Below are 18,715 nucleotides of genomic sequence, written 5' to 3' on the forward strand. Positions count from 1 at the left end.
TAGACTGAATGAAAATATGTGACATAAAGAAATATTTTGGATTGATGCCTAAAACTGCTATGCTTAAACATTATGGAGATGTAATTTGTATACTCACCTGGGCCCACTATATCATATGTCAAATAAGGACATTATGTATTTTACTATGAGACCAAGAAGCAGCTGTGCCATTATACACTCCTGGAAATTGAAATAAGAACACCGTGAATTCATTGTCCCAGGAAGGGGAAACTTTATTGACACATTCCTGGGGTCAGATACATCACATCACATGATCACACTGACAGAACCACAGGCACATAGACACAGGCAACAGAGCATGCACAATGTCGGCACTAGTACAGTGTATATCCACCTTTCGCAGCAATGCAGGCTGCTATTCTCCCATGGAGACGATCGTAGAGATGCTGGATGTAGTCCTGTGGAACGGCTTGCCATGCCATTTCCACCTGGCGCCTCAGTTGGACCAGCGTTCGTGCTGGACGTGCAGACCGCGTGAGACGACGCTTCATCCAGTCCCAAACATGCTCAATGGGGGACAGATCCGGAGATCTTCTAGAGCACGTTGGGTGGCACGGGATACATGCGGACGTGCATTGTCCTGGTGGAACAGCAAGTTCCCTTGCCGGTCTAGGAATGGTAGAACGATGGGTTCGATGACGGTTTGGATGTACCGTGCACTATTCAGTGTCCCCACTACGATCACCAGTGGTGTACGGCCAGTGTAAGAGATCGCTCCACACACCATGATGCCGGGTGTTGGCCCTGTGTGCCTCGGTCGTTTGCAGTCCTGATTGTGGCGCTCACCTGCACGGCGCCAAACACGCATACGACCATCATTGGCACCAAGGCAGAAGCGGCTCTCATCGCTGAAGACGACACGTCTCCATTCGTCCCTCCATTCACGCCTGTCGCGACACCACTGGAGGCGGGCTGCACGATGTTGGGGCGTGAGCGGAAGATGGCCTAACGGTGTGCAGGACCGTAGCCCAGCTTCATGGAGACGGTTGCGAATGGTCCTCGCCGATACCCCAGGAGCAACAGTGTCCCTAATTTGCTGGGAAGTGGCGGTGCGGTCCCCTACGGCACTGCGTAAGATCCTACGGTCTTGGCGTGCATCCGTGCATCGCTGCGGTCCGGTCCCAGGTCGACGGGCACGTGCACCTTCCGCCGACCACTGGCGACAACATCGATGTACTGTGGAGACCTCACGCCCCACGTGTTGAGCAATTCGGCGGTACGTCCACCCGGCCTCCCGCGTGCCCACTATACGCCCTCGCTCAAAGTCCGTCAACTGCACATACGGTTCACGTCCACGCTGTCGCGGCATGCTACCAGTATTAAAGACTGCGATGGAGCTCCGTATGACACTGACGGTGGCGGTGCACAAATGCTGCGCAGCTAGCGCCATTCGACGGCCAACACCGCGGTTCCTGGTGTGTCCGCTGTGCCGTGCGTGTGATATATTTAGATATATTTTTCCCACGTGGAATGTTTCCCTCTATTATATATACCTAAAAACAAAGATGATGTGACTTACCAAATGAAGGTGCTGGCAGGTCGACAGACACACAAACGAACACAAACATACACACAAAATTCAAGCTTTCGCAACAAACTGTTGCCTCATCAGGAAAGAGGGAAGGAGAGGGAAAGACGAAAGGATGTGGGTTTTAAGGGAGAGGGTAAGGAGTCATTCCAGTCCCGGAGGGGAAAAACTTACCTTATGGGGAAAAAAGGACGGGTATACACTCGCACACACACACATATCCATCCACACACATACAGACACAAGCAGACATATTTAAAGACAGAGAGTTTGGGCAGAGATGTCAGTCAAGGCAGAAGTGCAGAGGCAAAGATGTTGTTGAATGACAGGTGAGGTATGAGTGGCGGCAACTTGAAATTAGCGGAGATTGAGGCCTGGTGGATAACGGGAAGAGAGGATATATTGAAGTGCAAGTTCCCATCTCCAGAGTTCGGATAGGTTGGTGTTAGTGGGAAGTATCCAGATAACCCGGACGGTGTAACACTGCGACAAGATGTGCTGGCCGTGCACCAAGGCATGTTTAGCCACAGGGTGATCCTCATTACCAACAAACACTGTCTGCCTGTGTCCATTCATGCGAATGGACAGTTTGTTGCTGGTCATTCCCACATAGAATGCATCACAGTGTAGGCAGGTCAGTTGGTAGATCACGTGGGTGCTTTCACACGTGGCTCTGCCTTTGATTGTGTACACCTTCCGGGTTACAGGACTGGAGTAGGTGGTGGTGGGAGGGTGCATGGGACAGGTTTTACACCGGGGGCGGTTACTAGGGTAGGAGCCAGAGGGTAGGGAAGGTGGTCTGGGGATTTCATAGGGATGAACTAAGAGGTTACGAAGGTTAGGTGGACATCGGAAAGACACTCTTGGTGGAGTGGGGAGGATTTCATGAAGGATGGATCTCATTTCAGGGCAGGATTTGAGGAAGTCGTATCCCTGCTGGAGAGCCACATTCAGAATCTGATCCAGTCCCGGAAAGTATCCTGTCACAAGTGGGGCACTTTTGTGGTTCTTCTGTGGGAGGTTCTGGGTTTGAGAGGATGAGGAAGTGGCTCTGGTTATTTGCTTCTGTACCAGGTCGGGAGGGTAGTTGCGGGATGCGAAAGCTGTTGTCAGGTTGTTGGTGTAATGCTTCAGGGATTCCGGACTGGAGCAGATTTGTTTGCCATGAAGACCTAGGCTGTAGGGAAGGGACCGTTTGATGTGGAATGGGTGGCAGCTGTCGTAATGGAGGTACTGTTGCTTGTTGGTGGGTTTGATGTGGACGGACGTGTGAAGCTGGCCATTGGACAGGTGAAGGTCAACATCAAGGAAAGTGGCATGGGATTTGGAGTAGGACCAGGTGAATCTGATGGAACCAAAGGAGTTGAGGTTGGAGAGGAAGTTTTGGAGTTGTTCTTCACTGTGAGTCCAGATCATGAAGATGTTGTCAATAAATCTGTACCAAACTTTGGGTTGGCAGGCCTGGGTAACCAAGAAGGCTTCCTCTAAGCGACCCATGAATAGGTTGGCGTACGAAGGGGCCACCCTGGTACCCATGGCTGTTGGTATGTCTGGTCTTCAAAAGTGAAGAAGTTGTGGGTCAGGATGAAGCTGGCTAAGGTAATGAGGAAAGAGGTTTTAGGTAGGGTGGCAGGTGATCGGCGTGAAAGGAAGTGCTCCATCGCAGCGAGGCCCTGGACGTGCGGGATATTTGTGTATAAGGATGTGGCATCAATGGTTACAAGGATGGTTTCTGGGGGTAATGGATTGGGTAAGGATTCCAGGCGTTCGAGAAAGTGGTTGGTGTCTTTGATGAAGGATGGGAGACTGCATGTAATGGGTTGATGGTGTTGATCTACGTAGGCAGAGATACGTTCTGTGGGGGCTTGGTAACCAGCTAAAATGGGGCGGCCGGGATGATTGGGTTTGTGAATTTTAGGAAGAAGGTACAAGGTAGGGGTGCGGGGTGTCGGTGGGGTCAGGAGGTTGATGGAGTCAGGTGAAAGGTTTTGTAGGGGGCCTAGGGTTCTGAGGATTCCTTGAAGCTCTGCCTGGACATCAGGAATGGGATTACCCTGTGGCTAAACATGCCTTGGTGCACGGCCAGCACATCTTGTCGCAGTGTTACACCGTCTGGGTTATCTGGATACTTCCCACTAACACCAACCTATCCGAACTCCGGAGATGGGAACTTGCGCTTCAATATATATGGATATGTGTGTGTGCGCGAGTGTATACCTGTCCTTTTTTCCCCCTAAGGTAAGTCTTTCCGCTCCCGGGATTGGAGTGACTCCTTACCCTCTCCCTTAAAACCCAAATCCTTTCGTCTTTCCCTCTCCTTCCCTCTTTCCTGACGAGGCAACCGTTGGTTACAAAAGCGAGAATTTTGTGTGTATGTTTGTGTCTGTTTGTGTGTCTATCGACCTGCCAGCGCTTTTGTTTGGTAAGTCTCATCATCTTTCTTTTTATATATATAAAAAAAGGACAGGTATACACTCGCTCGCGCGCGCGCGCGCGCGCGCGCACACACACACATCCACACACATACAGACACAAGCAGACATATACAGAGGCAAAGAGTTTGGGCAGAGATATATTTCCTTCTTAGTGCTGCAGCTTGATTGTGCTCTTATCTCCCAAGGTTTAAATTGTAATCTGTGTCACAACTGCTTTGGGAGAGATGTACTCTTCCCCCCCCCCCCCCTCCCTCCCTCCCTCCTCCCTCCCAGCACATTTGTTGAAGGTGTGAAAAATTAAAACATTCTATTCAGCTATTTTTTATATAAAAATGTCCGCAGCGCGTGGTCTTGCGGTAACGTTCTCGCTACCCGCGCGAGGGGTCCCGGGTTCGATTCCCGGCGGGGTCAGGGATTTTCTCTGCCTCGTGACGCCTGGGTGTTGTGTGTCTTTCATCATCATTTCATCATCATTGACTCGCTAGTCTCCAAAGTGGCGTCAACTAAAAAGCACTTGTAATACGGCGGCCGAACTTCCTGCATGGGGCCTCCCGGCCAACATTGCCATACTATCATATCATATGTAAAAGTGTTATACATGTACACATGTTCATAAAATTTTATTTTTGAAATTTTTTTTATTGGACACATAAAAAGACTTTCATATAATTACTTACCAGTTAGCAAATGAAGTAAAGAAATTGTTACAAAGTATGGAGAAACGAAAAAAGATAAAAAAAATTTAATTGCTGAAATGTTCACAACAAAATATCCCAGAATGGCAGTTCCACACAAATTACACTGAGTGTCAAAAGCTGAATGAGACATACATTGTGTAACAGAATATGAAAGGTAGATTTGTTTTCTATGAGGGAGACATTTGGTACCACATACAATTACAGCAGATTGATGCAAAAAATAAGTGTTCCAGAAACAACAATAAACAATTGGCTTCAGTCATCAGTGGAACATTTTAAAGCTAGAACATTCCTCTATTTTTCTACATAATCAATATTGGTTATTGTATTTTTGTAGCCTAGCGTAATAGCTAGAGAACCTTCTGTCCAAATTTTCTTAAGTGGTACTACTTCTCTGTCTTGTCTGGACTAAAGGAAGGGTGGGAGGATGGGATCCCATAACTGTTACACTTGAGTACCCATTGTACTGGTTGTTACCTATCTCGTTTCTTGATAACTGAATGATGTGGAATCTTACGCGGTATATTGTGGTAGCACCACATTCGCACCACGTGTTTGTAATAAAGAATAATACGAGTAGTTCCAGCACAATTTCAGCAAGGCTTATTTATTAGTAGCTGCTGAAAGATTACACACTGCAGATCTCGTTTGTCTAGGGGTTTTCGAAGTTTTGTCTGCAAAATTATTACTCTAACAAGCATGGTCTGGGTTTTCTTCTTGTTTGAAATAAACACTACCGGATTCAAATTACTTTCGGCTAAAAATAATATTTATTCGTACTTTTTGTTTAGTCACTACAATCACGTAAACACGTCCATCTCCCTCCAATACTGACAAAGAAGTGGCGGGCAAGCCAACATGTGCCCGGAAGTTGCAGACATTCCTGCATTCCAGATTCTTTGGTCTCCTGACTCCAAAGACACATATAAATAAATACACATAAATATACAACATTTAAATCTCAAACAAATCCATTATTTATCATAAAAGAAAATATTCATAAATAAATAAATTAAATACATTGTATGGCAACATAATGAAGTTACCTTAACTCATTAGTGTGGGCATCGTACTTTTCACATGAGATAAACTTTATCTCCGACAGTTAATTACATTACAATAGCCCACCAGGACTTACAAGTGTACCCTGGTCCACTTGTCAGTCCGATACAGAAATTGCATCATTGTCTTGTATACAACTTTTTATCACAACTGTAGTAAACTGTTTACTCTTTCATCAACCATTGACTTCCTCCTTTGTCTCACAACATAGATTACATAAATACATATGTCGATTTGTTGCCCAGAAATTTACTATAAAATAATACTAAAGTTAAAACATTTTCTCATAGTAGAACAAACATAGTACCTATATTATCAGTGAGGTTGCAAAAGTATTTCAATTCAACAACACTATTCTCTCATGAGACTTGTAAATTATGTGATATCAAAATTAAGAAACAAAATAAGCCAAGAAAGTATCTGTGTTGTGTTATAAACAGAGCTGAATAAAAACAGTTATGGTGAGCATGATGTAAAACAAAAGCACACTTGCTTATACAAGAATATATAGTCTATTAACTATGCAATTTTTTTTTTTTTTTCCTTCCAGCAAAATTCTTTCCAGATAAAGACATGTTTGTAAGCTTAGTTTGCTCTTTTCTCAATATACGGCTTCAAAGAAACAACATTCCTAAGACCAAACAGCTTTCACGACTTGGGATATACTAATCGGTACGCATTTGGATGGGGGTTCTCAATAATCTCAAATGGCCCAATGTAAATGTCAAAGAACTTCTTGAGTTCTGCTGTTAGTAACTTTGATCGTTCGTGGGATTTCACTAAGACATGGTCACCTACTCTGAATGTGGTAGCCTTTATTTTCCTATTATGTCTGTTTTTCCTAGCTTCACCTACCTTCTTCATGGTTTTCTTTACAATCTCTTCACGTTCTTTCATTGATATTAAGCTACATTGTGGAAAGTCTATTAATTCAGAAATAAGATTTGCTGGTCTGAGATGAAACATAATTTCATATGGTGAAAACCCAGTAGAGCTATGCTGCAAGCTGTTCATGATATCCTCGAAGTTGTTTACATGGTCGGACCAACTAGGATGTTTGTGACTACAATACGTCCTACAAAGTCTCCCTATTTCTCTCATGTACCTTTCTGCTGGGTTTGAAGATGGGTTGTACTCGGATATCAAGATATGTTTTGTGTTAGTTTTTTCCATGAATGCTTTCCAGTTTTTTGAAACAAATTGTGAACCATTATCAGATAGTATAGCTTTAGGTTTCCCTACACTCTTGAAGTAATCTCTCTCAATTTTTGCAATGATCTCTTTACTTGTAGCTTTTCGCACAGAATAAAGTTTAATTAGTTTGGAAAATATATCAACCATGACGAATATAAAACAATGGCCACCTTTGCTTTTAGGTAAAGGTCCATAAAAGTCTACAGCTACTAAATCTAATGGTTTATCTGGAATGATGTTCTGCATTTCTCCCTGACATGTTCTGTTGCTTACTTTTACTCTTTGACATTTGTCACATGTTGATATTTCGTTCCTCACCTTCTTTACCATGTTATAAAAGTAGATATTTTCTTGTAACTTTTTTACACATTTCTGTATTCCACAGTGACCATAACTCTCATGGGTGTACCTTATTAATTTGTCTGCCTCACACTCTGGCCAACATAGCTTCCAATTGTCAGAGTCCACATCTGTTCTTCTAAAGAGTGTTCCCTTAAAGACCTTATAGTACTTGTCAAGTTTATCATACCCTCTTTTGCCTAAACAGTCCTTAACCAATTTCCAATTAGGATCGTTATTCTGTCCCCTCCTGATGTTATTGCAAAGTGTCTTTATGAGCTTTTCATCGTGGATTCCCTTCATGTATCTTATTTTAAATTCCTTTTCTTCCTCTTGATCAAACATTTCCTGATCTCCTCCTACTGGTAACCTGGATAAAGCATCAGCTACTACATTTTCTGATCCCTTAATATACACAATTTCGTAATCAAACTGTTGCATGAACATTGCCCACCTGGTTAATCTACTGTGATATAGTCTACACTCCTGCAAGTAACTTAAAGCTTTGTGGTCTGAATAGACTTTTATCTTGTGTCCTAACAGGTATGTTTTAAATTTTGTAAACGCCCAGTGTACTGCGAGTAATTCTTTTTCTGTGACAGTGTATGTTCTCTCATGTTTAAGTAACATTCTGCTGGCAAATGCAATTGTACAATGAAGATTTTTTCATTCACAATTTTCTCCTGAAATAGTTCTGCTCCTAGTCCATAATCACTACTGTCAGTGTGAAGACAAAATGGCAAACTAAAATCTGGTCTGTGTAAAAGACTGTTCTTACAAAGTTCATTCTTAATTTTATCAAATGCTTTCTGGCACTCTTCAGACCAATTCCATGGAGTATTTTTTCTAAGTAAGTTGCTTAAACATGTTACATTAAGGCATTGTCCATTTATATATTTTCGATAGAATCCACAGAGTCCGTAGAAAGACTTTAATTGTTTCCGGTTTCTAGGAGATGGAAAGTTTACGATAGATTTTATTTTCTCAGGATCTGCACTTATCCCTTCATTAGTAATGACATGACCTAAAAATTTGAGTTCTGACACACCAAATTTACATTTTTCCAGTTTTAATGTCATACCACCTCTTCTGAGTTTCTCACACACCTTTTTCAGTAACTTCAAATGATCCTCCCAACTTTGATTTGAAACTAATATATCGTCTACATAAATTGTTAATTCTGACACAACTTCTTGGCCAAGTACATAGTCTAGTGCCCTTATAAATTCGGCGACTGATGAGTTTAATCCGAAAGGCACTACACAATACTGGTAACATCTCCCATTGTATAAGAAAGCAGTGTACTTTCTAGAACTAATTGCAAGAGGTACTTGATGAAAACCTGAAGTTAGGTCAAGGCTTGACATAATTTGGATATTTTTAAATTTATATAACAACTCATCGATGTTCTCTGGGTGGTCAGTTTCTCTGTATAAACATTTGTTTAACTGTCTGGAATCTAGTACTAATCTGACTTGTCCATTAGGTTTATTTACAGTGACTAAGGGATTATTATAAGGGCTTATACTCCTCTCAATGATTTCACACACTTCCATCTTTTGCAATTCTTTCTCCACTGCTGCCCTTTTCGAGATTGGAATACTGTATGGTTTTGTAAAGAAAGGTTCATGTGGCTTCAACTGTAAAGTACATTGGTATCCAATTACTTTACCTGGTATATTGCTAAATACATCACTATATTCCCACAAAAATAATTTCAAATCTTGTTTTTGGTTCTCAGTTAGTTCTCTAGCCTCGACTACTTTTTCATTTACTAACTTTTCAAACTCTATCTCATCTGTATCGAAATCTGTGACATGGCTTTCAATGTACTTACCTTCTTTTGTAAATTCAATACTGTTCACAGTCTTATTCATACAAAACACATTTGATTGAAGAAGTTTCGTAGTGATGACTTCACCACTTGGTAGAGTCATCATTAATTTCTGCCCTGCCCAATCAAATGCTGCACTTACTTTTGTTATCCAAGACATGCCTAGGATAAAATCCTCTGTGAGATCAGGAATGACGAGACACCCATGTGACCATGATACTCCTTCAATTTCAAAAGTAATAAAAGCCTGACTCCTTATTGATTTACTGTGCTTCCCAGTAGCACCTCTTATTTTAATTCCTACCACGGGTAACTCGACATAATCCTTATTAGTTTTCAGTTTTTTACTTAATGATTCTGATATCCCAGATACTTGACTTCCTGTGTCTACTAAACACTTTCCTTTCCATGATCCTATCTGCACATCAATAAACGGACTGCTTACATCAAAGTCAAATTTTTTGTTAATATTCTCATGTAATAAGTCATCTTCAATTTCACTGAACCCATATCCCTTTCCAGTATCCTTACCTGTATCATTACTACCAGAGTTATATGCTGTTATTACCCTAATTGCATTTTCTTTGGCCTGATTACTATTTATGAATATTTCATTAATCCAACTACATTCGTTTGTGCTATTGTGTGTCTCTCCTTTATATTTCTCTCTTAACATTTGTGCAATGTGATACTTAATTCTATGCCACCAGTCTGGATACAAAGTTTCACATATATCAAGTGTTACCTTTCTGAAATTTTCATCATCCTTAATGGCACTACTGTTAACCCATAAGTTAAACAAAAATTGCTCACTATCTGACATTTCATCATCTACTCCCCTAATGCTGTTAAGATTACCTGCTGTCAATTCCTTCTCATTTTTCTTCCATGTATCAAGATCAAATAACTCATTGGCTGAAATTCTGGCATCCTTATCATTCAAATTGTCAACTGTGTTCATGTGTACCTCGCTAATTTCATTACTATCCTCTTTTATATTAGTAATCCCTAAAGCTTCCAACTCCTCACTTACACCAATAAAACATCTATCTTCACTACTATCCTCAATCTCCTTTTCTTCCCAATCAACATCACAAAAATTATTCTCTTGATCCTCTGCACCCTTACCTTCAGTATGCAGATACACATTTAAATCATCCTTACTAGGTGCTCTTTTCATTCCTAGCCCACCAGACTCTTCCATAAGTTCTCTAATTCCTAATACACTTTGATCATTTGAACAACTATTTTCCAGCAAGGTGCTCCTCTCAGCCCACTCATAGAATGAATCTAAGTTTAAGTCTTCACAGTTTTCTAAGCAATCAGTGTCTTTAAATAACTTACCTTTTGTTTCTGGTTTATTTGTATGACACATATTATTTGTAACAGATACTACATTAATGGGATAACACTTCTCTTTAAAATAATTACTCATTATGTCACAGGTATCTTTCTGTTTAGTTAGACAGTTTGGGTTGGCCCTTTCTATTTGTGTATAAGTAGCTCCTACCTTGCGGACCGCCAATGGAGCCCTATTCAGTTTTTTAACTCTTGTTCAGTTCTCCCCATACCATTATGATTATTCCACTCCTTTGGTTTATTTCCAAAGTGCCTGTTACCAAATTGATGACGACTATTTCCATATTGACCCTTGTAATGGTAATTGCGTCCTTGTGATCCCTTGAAGTTGTACTGGTGATTTCTCTGATGAGAATCACTACTTCCAAAACTGTGTGGTTCCTTTTTATCATGTTGTGTGTTTCCCCAATTTGTATGCCCTGTCTTTTGAAAATGGTTTTGACTATGGTGTGGTGGTTTACCTGTTTTCTCAATAATTCTGTCTAGTTTGTCAACATATTTCAAAAACTGATCAATTGTGTCATCTGGGCCATAAGCTAACTCCCACTGTAGTTCACACGGTAGCCTCCTTTTAAGTGCATCAATTTGAGTGAGTTCGTCAAAAGGTTTGCTTAGGTGAGTGAGTTTCCTTAACTGATTTCTGCAAAATTGCTTCATGCTACCAAATTCATGTTTATAAACAGGTCCATTCAAGAATTCGCTTTTTATTCTTGCTTGTTCTGTCTCTGACCAGAATTTACTTAAGAACCTCTCCTCGAACTCTGCAAAAGACATTCCCTCAGTACAATAATGATTAGTCCATGACAATGCTTCACCTTCTAGAAATCTTTTCACAAATTTAATTTTCAAATTATCATTCATATTTGGAAAAAAGTTATCCTTGCAATGCTGCAGGAAATCTACCGGATGCATACTGCTCTCATCTGAAAAGTTTTTTACTGGAATATTGTACCACAAAGTGCCAATATTGTTCGGCAAACTATTGGTGACCATATTGCTACTAACACTTTCAAGTTTCTTAGTGATGTCATTAATACTACTTTCTAAACTCTTGACTTCATTTTTGTTTATCTGATTATTTACATCTATTTTTTCAGTAATAATTCCTATCTTTTGTTCAAATTTGCTTTCTACTTTAACAATTTTATCGTCTACAAGGGAAATACGATCTGATACTGTTTCTTCTACTTGTTTGATATCTGAATGCACAACTTTAAACGCATTATGGATTTTCTCTCTACCTGTACTAACTTCAGTTTTCAGATTTTTTACTTTTGCATCTACATTTTTAACTTTTCTCCCGACATAATTGACCTTACCCGTGATCTTAACCATATTACGACTCAAACTAGAAATTTTTGCTTCTACTTTTTGAAAGTGATCGTCATTTTTCTTTTCATATTCTTTGAACTGTTTTTCAAATTTATCACTCATGAGCTTAAGAGTCTGGTCTAACTGAGCAGCGTTGTTTTGCTCCATTTGATCCAAACGAATCTCATTAGCATCGAGTCTGTCTTTAATATTTCCTAACCACTGTCCGTTTTGTCTGTTAGTGTCATCAATTGCCTTAAATTTTCCCTCCATATAATTCATTATTTTTGATAGCATGTCTTTAACTTCATTCTGTCTTTCCGTATGAGTTTCAACTTTGTCTACAGGATTCGGACTATTACTGTTGCATTCAGTTTCGTATGATAAATTTACATCTGTACTAGCGTTGGCGACACCGTCGTCAACACTTTCCTCTTTTACAATAGTCATCTTTTTACACAGGAATAAACAAAACACAACAAATTTATCTTTTCTAAAGGATACTAAACTATTTTACTCACAGTTTACTTATTTTCTTATAAGGTCTTCTTTGTTGATTGGTGCGTGATGTAATTCACAACACTGAAACACTACACTTATATGAATATTGCTTTTTTGGTTGCACAACACTTTACACTTTTTTCTTCTTTCGTGACTTATTGCGCCGTTATTCTTGCTCCAGTAACTGCATCCCGTTGTCTTGAAGGTATCAGCATTCGACTTCCTTTGTCTTGAAGGTATCAGCATACGACTTCCGTTAACATTTTCAGCCAGGATGTACGAATTCTGTCGTTTTCTTCGCAATCTCGGTGGTAGTTTATTTCGGTAACATTTTCAATAATCCCGGACGACGCCACCATATTGTACTGGTTGTTACCTATCTCGTTTCTTGATAACTGAATGATGTGGAATCTTACGCGGTATATTGTGGTAGCACCACATTCGCACCACGTGTTTGTAATAAAGAATAATACGAGTAGTTCCAGCACAATTTCAGCAAGGCTTATTTATTAGTAGCTGCTGAAAGATTACACACTGCAGATCTCGTTTGTCTAGGGGTTTTCGAAGTTTTGTCTGCAAAATTATTACTCTAACAAGCATGGTCTTGGTTTTCTTCTTGTTTGAAATAAACACTACCGGATTCAAATTACTTTCGGCTAAAAATAATATTTATTCGTACTTTTTGTTTAGTCACTACAATCACGTAAACACGTCCATCTCCCTCCAATACTGACAAAGAAGTGGCGGGCAAGCCAACATGTGCCCGGAAGTTGCAGACATTCCTGCATTCCAGATTCTTTGGTCTCCTGACTCCAAAGACACATATAAATAAATACACATAAATATACAACATTTAAATCTCAAACAAATCCATTATTTATCATAAAAGAAAATATTCATAAATAAATAAATTAAATACATTGTATGGCAACATAATGAAGTTACCTTAACTCATTAGTGTGGGCATCGTACTTTTCACATGAGATAAACTTTATCTCCGACAGTTAATTACATTACACCATACACTTCCACCAATTGGCAATGAATTTGATTAGTTTCCGAACTTACCATTGGCTAATCTGCTCCTGAAATCTGTGTGAAGTAGTATGTCAGTCTGATGAGCTGATATTTATAATGACATAGACATCAACATCTACATGTACATGTACGTGAACATGGATACTGTGCAAATCACACTTAAATGCCTGACTGAGGGTTCATCAAGCTACCTCCACAACAACTCTCTATTATTCCAATCTAGAGCAGCCGGCCGGTGTGGCCGAGCAGTTCTAGGCGCTTCAGTCTGGAACCGAACGACCGCTACGGTCGCAGGTTCGAATCCTGTCTTGGGCATGGATGTGTATGATGTCCTTAGGTTAGTTAGGTTTAAGTAGTTGTAAGTTCTAGGGGACTGATGACCTCTGATGTTAAGTCCCATAGTGCTCAGAGCCATTTTGAAACAATCTAGAACAATATTCGGAGGAAAAGGAACACTCACATCTGTCGCTTTGAGTGCTGATTTCCCTTCTTTTATTGAGACGATCATTTCTCCCTAAGCATCAACAAAATATTTTCACATTCAGAGGAGAAAGTTGGTGATTGAAAATTCATGAGAAGATTCTGATGCAACGTTAAACGCCTTTGTTTTAATGATGTCCACCCCAAACCCTGTATCATGCCAATGACATTGTCTCCCGTATTGCACGATAATACAAAATGTGCTGCCCTTCTTTGAACTTTCTCGATGTACTTCTTAAATCCTATCTGGTAAGGATCCCAGACTGCACAACAGTACTCCAAAAGAGGACAGACAATCATAGTTTAGGCAGTCTCGTTAATAGATCTGTTGCATTTTCTAAGTGTTCTGGCAATAAAACGCAGTCTTTGGTATGCCTTCCCAAGAACATTTTCTGTGTTCTCTTTCCAATTTGAGTTGTTCATAATTGTAATTCCTAGGTATTTAGTTCATTTTACAGCCTTTAGATTTGACTAATTTATCATGTAACTGAAGTTTAATGGATTCCTTTTAGCACTCATGTGGATGACCCCACATTTTTCATTATTTGGGGTCCACTGTCAATTTTGCACCACACAGATATCTTTCCTAAATTGTTTTGCAGAGTGTTTTGTTCTTCTGAGGACTTTACTAGACGATAAACGACAGTATCATCTGCAAACAAACTAAGGCGGCTGCTCAGATTGTCTCTTGAATCATTTATATAGATAAAGAAGAGCAGAGGGCCTATAATGCTGCTTTGGGAAAAACCAGAAATCACTTCCATTGTACTCTATGACTTTGTCAGTTTCTATGAATTGTGACCCCTTTGACAGGAAATAACGATTCCAGTCACATGACTGAGACAGTATTCCATAAGCATGTAATTTCACTATAAGCCACTGTGAAAGTGTCAAAAGCCTTCTGAAAATCTTGAAATATAGAATCAATTTGAAACCCCTTGTCAGTAGCACTCAACACTTTGTGTGTGTAAAGAACTGTCTGTAATAGACTGATAAAAATGGAAAATGTTACACATTTAAGCACCAGTTCAATACTTACTGAACTTTGAGTAGTTCACATCACATCATCATTACATGATTAAACTTTCATTTCATTTGGAACTGATATCATCAGCGTAAGATGTGATCCTCTCCTCCTCCTCCTCCTCCTCCTCCTCCTCCTCCTAAGGCACAAATACATTCTGTTATTCATTGTGGTCTGGAAACAAACAGCACCTGAATGTTATCTTGAGAGATTCATGCTGTGCATGAAACACATGCTGTATTAATTAATGAAGATTGCTGGCTGGAGGCTGGTATGAAAGTGTGCATTGTAGCTTCTCGTCCAAAACGTGCTCTGTGGGTGACAAATCAAATGACCACGCAGGCTGGTCAAGGATCCAAACATTCATCAAGCTTCCAATAATTTTTTTCTGGTTTTGTGACCGCATTGTCAATATATATATAAAACTACCACCGTTTTGGTCCCTGTTGCAAGCGACCTTATTTAGTGTGTTTTTGTTTACTGCTGAATGAGAAAACTGTTTCTTATATACCTGCAGACGTGGCTGTTATCTAATTCTGTTTCGGATGAAGGGGAGGGTGTTTTTATTATTTCTTTTCATTGGTGGAAACCTGATGTTTTGATTGGTGTGTGCATTACTGCTTGTGATTGGTGGAAATCGGCGAATGGAAGACCAGGTGGCAGTTGTGACATGGTGTTGTTTTCCTGCTTTCTAGTGCCTGCTGAGGTGCGCCAGTACTCTATGTACCTGTGGCCGCTGCGGTCTCCTGTGCGCCTGTATGTGTTGCTTCACATGAGCTATCGTCCTGTAGTGCTATTATTGCTGGCAGCCAAGAGGTTAGAAGTCGTGCCCATCTTCTTGTTTCGTGTTGGCCGGTCACTTGGCTATTTCTATTGCCTCTGTACTCTTCCTCCTGAAAGCTGGGAGACCACAGCAGCTGCAGGTACATAGAGTACTGACGCACCACCGCCGGTACTTGGAAGCAGGAAAACAATGCCACGTCACAGCTGCTGCCTGGTTTTCCATTTGTCGATTTCCACCAATCACAAGCAGTAATGCAAACACCAATCAAAAAATTGTGTTTCCCTCAATGAAAAGAAATAATAAAATCACCAATAAAGACTTCTAGCGTCCCTCCCCTTCTTCCTAAACACCCTATCAAAGTTAGATAACAGCCACGTCTGCAGGTATATAAGAAACAGTTTTCTCATTCAGCAGTAAACAAAAACACACTAAATAAGGTCGCTTGCAATAGGGACTGAAACGTCAATAGTTTTATATACAGGGGTGTTTCAAAAAGAATATATATATTACAAAGTATTATTTTGTCCGAACTATCGATCGCTGTGCCATGGCTCGGCTATTGGAAAAACGAATACATAGTCTAATTTATATTAATAGCCGCTAGATGTCAGTTGTCTTCTGTTTTGCTGTGTAACCGCCATATGTTTAAAATGGCTACTCTGCAGCAGGAATCATTTTGTGTTCTCGAGTTTGCAAAGTGCAATTCCGTGATTACAGTCAAAGACATTTCAGGTTGAGGTAACCAAATTGAATGGATGGAACATTCGCAGATGGTATTGACAGTTTCTAGGTACAGGATGCGCATGTAAAGGAGAGATTCCTGGTTGCCCTGGTGTTCTTGAAGAACATGTTGCATGAATTCAAACTGCTTTCCAACGTAGTCCTTCAAAATCAACTCGCCATGTCAGTTGGGAGTTAAAACTGCCTGCAACAACAATTTGGCATGTTTTGAGACGTCAGTTGGTTATGAAGCCGTAAAAGTTACAGCTGTTACAAGTTCTGCATTCTGATGACAAATGCAAACTTGTGGCATTTTGTAACGAGATTCTTGATGCTGTTGACAATGATAACACTTTCGCACAATGCATTGCGTTCAGTGATGAAGCGACTTTCCATGTTAGTGGTCAGGTGAACAAACACAATGTTCGAATTTGGGGCCTACAGAACCCACATGCAGCCATTGAACATGTACAAGATTCGCCCAAAGTCAATGTGTTTTGTGCGATATCTCAGTCATCTGTTTATAGCCCATTCTTCTTTGATGGAAACATGGTTAACGGTCAGCAATATCTTGCAGTGTTACAAAACTGGTTGTTTCCGAGGCTGCATGAAGACAATTTCATTTTTCAACAAGACGGGGCACCCCCTCACTCGAGTTGCCAAGTGCATGAATATCTGAATGAAACTCTGCTGGATCTTTTGATTGGTCATCAAGGAGCTGGTGACTTAGCACATCCCAGCTGTGCTCCACGGTCACCGCATTTGACACCCTCTGACTTCTTCATATGGGATTTCATTAAAGACAATGTTTATGTACCACCACTCCCGCAGAACCTGGAAGAGTTGAAGAACCAGATCCATACTGCCATAAAATCAGTGAAGAAGGACATGCTTACCTGAGTGTGGGTGGTATTTGAGAATCGATGTGATATTGTTTGTCTTCTTGATGGAGGACATATTGAACATCTGTAATCTGAACTGGAGAGGTTCATACACTCCTGGAAATGGAAAAAAGAACACATTGACACCGGTGTGTCAGACCCACCATACTTGCTCCGGACACTGCGAGAGGGCTGTACAAGCAATGATCACACGCACGGCACAGCGGACACACCAGGAACCGCGGTGTTGGCCGTCGAATGGCGCTAGCTGCGCAGCATTTGTGCACCGCCGCCGTCAGTGTCAGCCAGTTTGCCGTGGCATACGGAGCTCCATCGCTGTCTTTAACACTGGTAGCATGCCGCGACAGCGTGGACGTGAACCGTATGTGCAGTTGACGGACTTTGAGCGAGGGCGTACAGTGGGCATGCGGGAGGCCGGGTGGACGTACCGCCGAATTGCTCAACGCGTGGGGCGTGAGGTCTCCACAGTACATCGATGTTGTCGCCAGTGGTGGGCGGAAGGTGCACGTGCCCGTCGACCTGGGACCGGACCGCAGCGACGCACGGATGCACGCCAAGACCGTAGGATCCTACGCAGTGCCGTAGGGGACCGCACCGCCACTTCCCAGCAAATTAGGGACACTGTTGCTCCTGGGGTATCGGCGAGGACCATTCGCAACCGTATCCATGAAGCTGGGCTACGGTCCCGCACACCGTTAGGCCGTCTTCCGCTCACGCGCCAACATCGTGCAGCCCGCCTCCAGTGGTGTCGCGACAGGCGTGAATGGAGGGACGAATGGAGACGTGTCGTCTTCGGCGATGAGAGTCGCTTCTGCCTTGGTGCCAATGATGGTCGTATGCGTGTTTGGCGCCGTGCAGGTGAGCGCCACAATCAGGACTGCATACGACCGAGGCACACAGGGCCAACACCCGGCATCATGGTGTGGGGAGCGATCTCCTACACTGGCCGTACACCACTGGTGATCGTCGAGGGGACACTGAATAGTGCACGGTACATCCGAACCGTCATCGAACCCATCGTTCTACCATTCCTAGACCGGCAAGGGAACTTGCTGTTCCAACAGGACAATGCACGTCCGCATGTATCCCGTGCCACCCAACGTGCTCTAGAAGGTGTAAGTCAACTACCCTGGCCAGCAAGATCTCCGGATCTGTCCCCCATTGAGCATGTTTGGGACTGGATGAAGCGTCGTCTCACGCGGTCTGCACGTCCAGCACGAACGCTGGTCCAACTGTGGCGCCAGGTGGAAATGGCATGGCAAGCCGTTCCACAGGACTACATCCAGCATCTCTACGATCGTCTGCATGGGAGAATAGCAGCCTGCATTGCTGCGAAAGGTGGATATACACTGTAATAGTGCCGACATTGTGCATGCTCTGTTGCCTGTGTCTATGTGCCTGTGGTTCTGTCAGTGTGATCATGTGATGTATCTGACCCCAGGAATGTGTCAATAAAGTTTCCCCTTCCTGGGACAATGAATTCAC

General features: G+C 41.7%; 1 protein-coding gene across 1 annotated transcript in view; it reads left to right on the plus strand.

Annotated features, from left to right (window-relative positions):
- LOC126095059 (myeloid differentiation primary response protein MyD88) overlaps positions 1-18,715 on the plus strand; it is a 131,000-nt gene that overhangs the window by 103,953 nt on the left and 8,332 nt on the right. The gene's annotated exons all lie outside the window — the stretch shown is intronic.

The sequence above is a fragment of the Schistocerca cancellata genome, chromosome 1 (assembly GCF_023864275.1).
Source record: "Schistocerca cancellata isolate TAMUIC-IGC-003103 chromosome 1, iqSchCanc2.1, whole genome shotgun sequence".
Classification (NCBI taxonomy): Eukaryota; Metazoa; Arthropoda; class Insecta; order Orthoptera; family Acrididae; genus Schistocerca; species Schistocerca cancellata.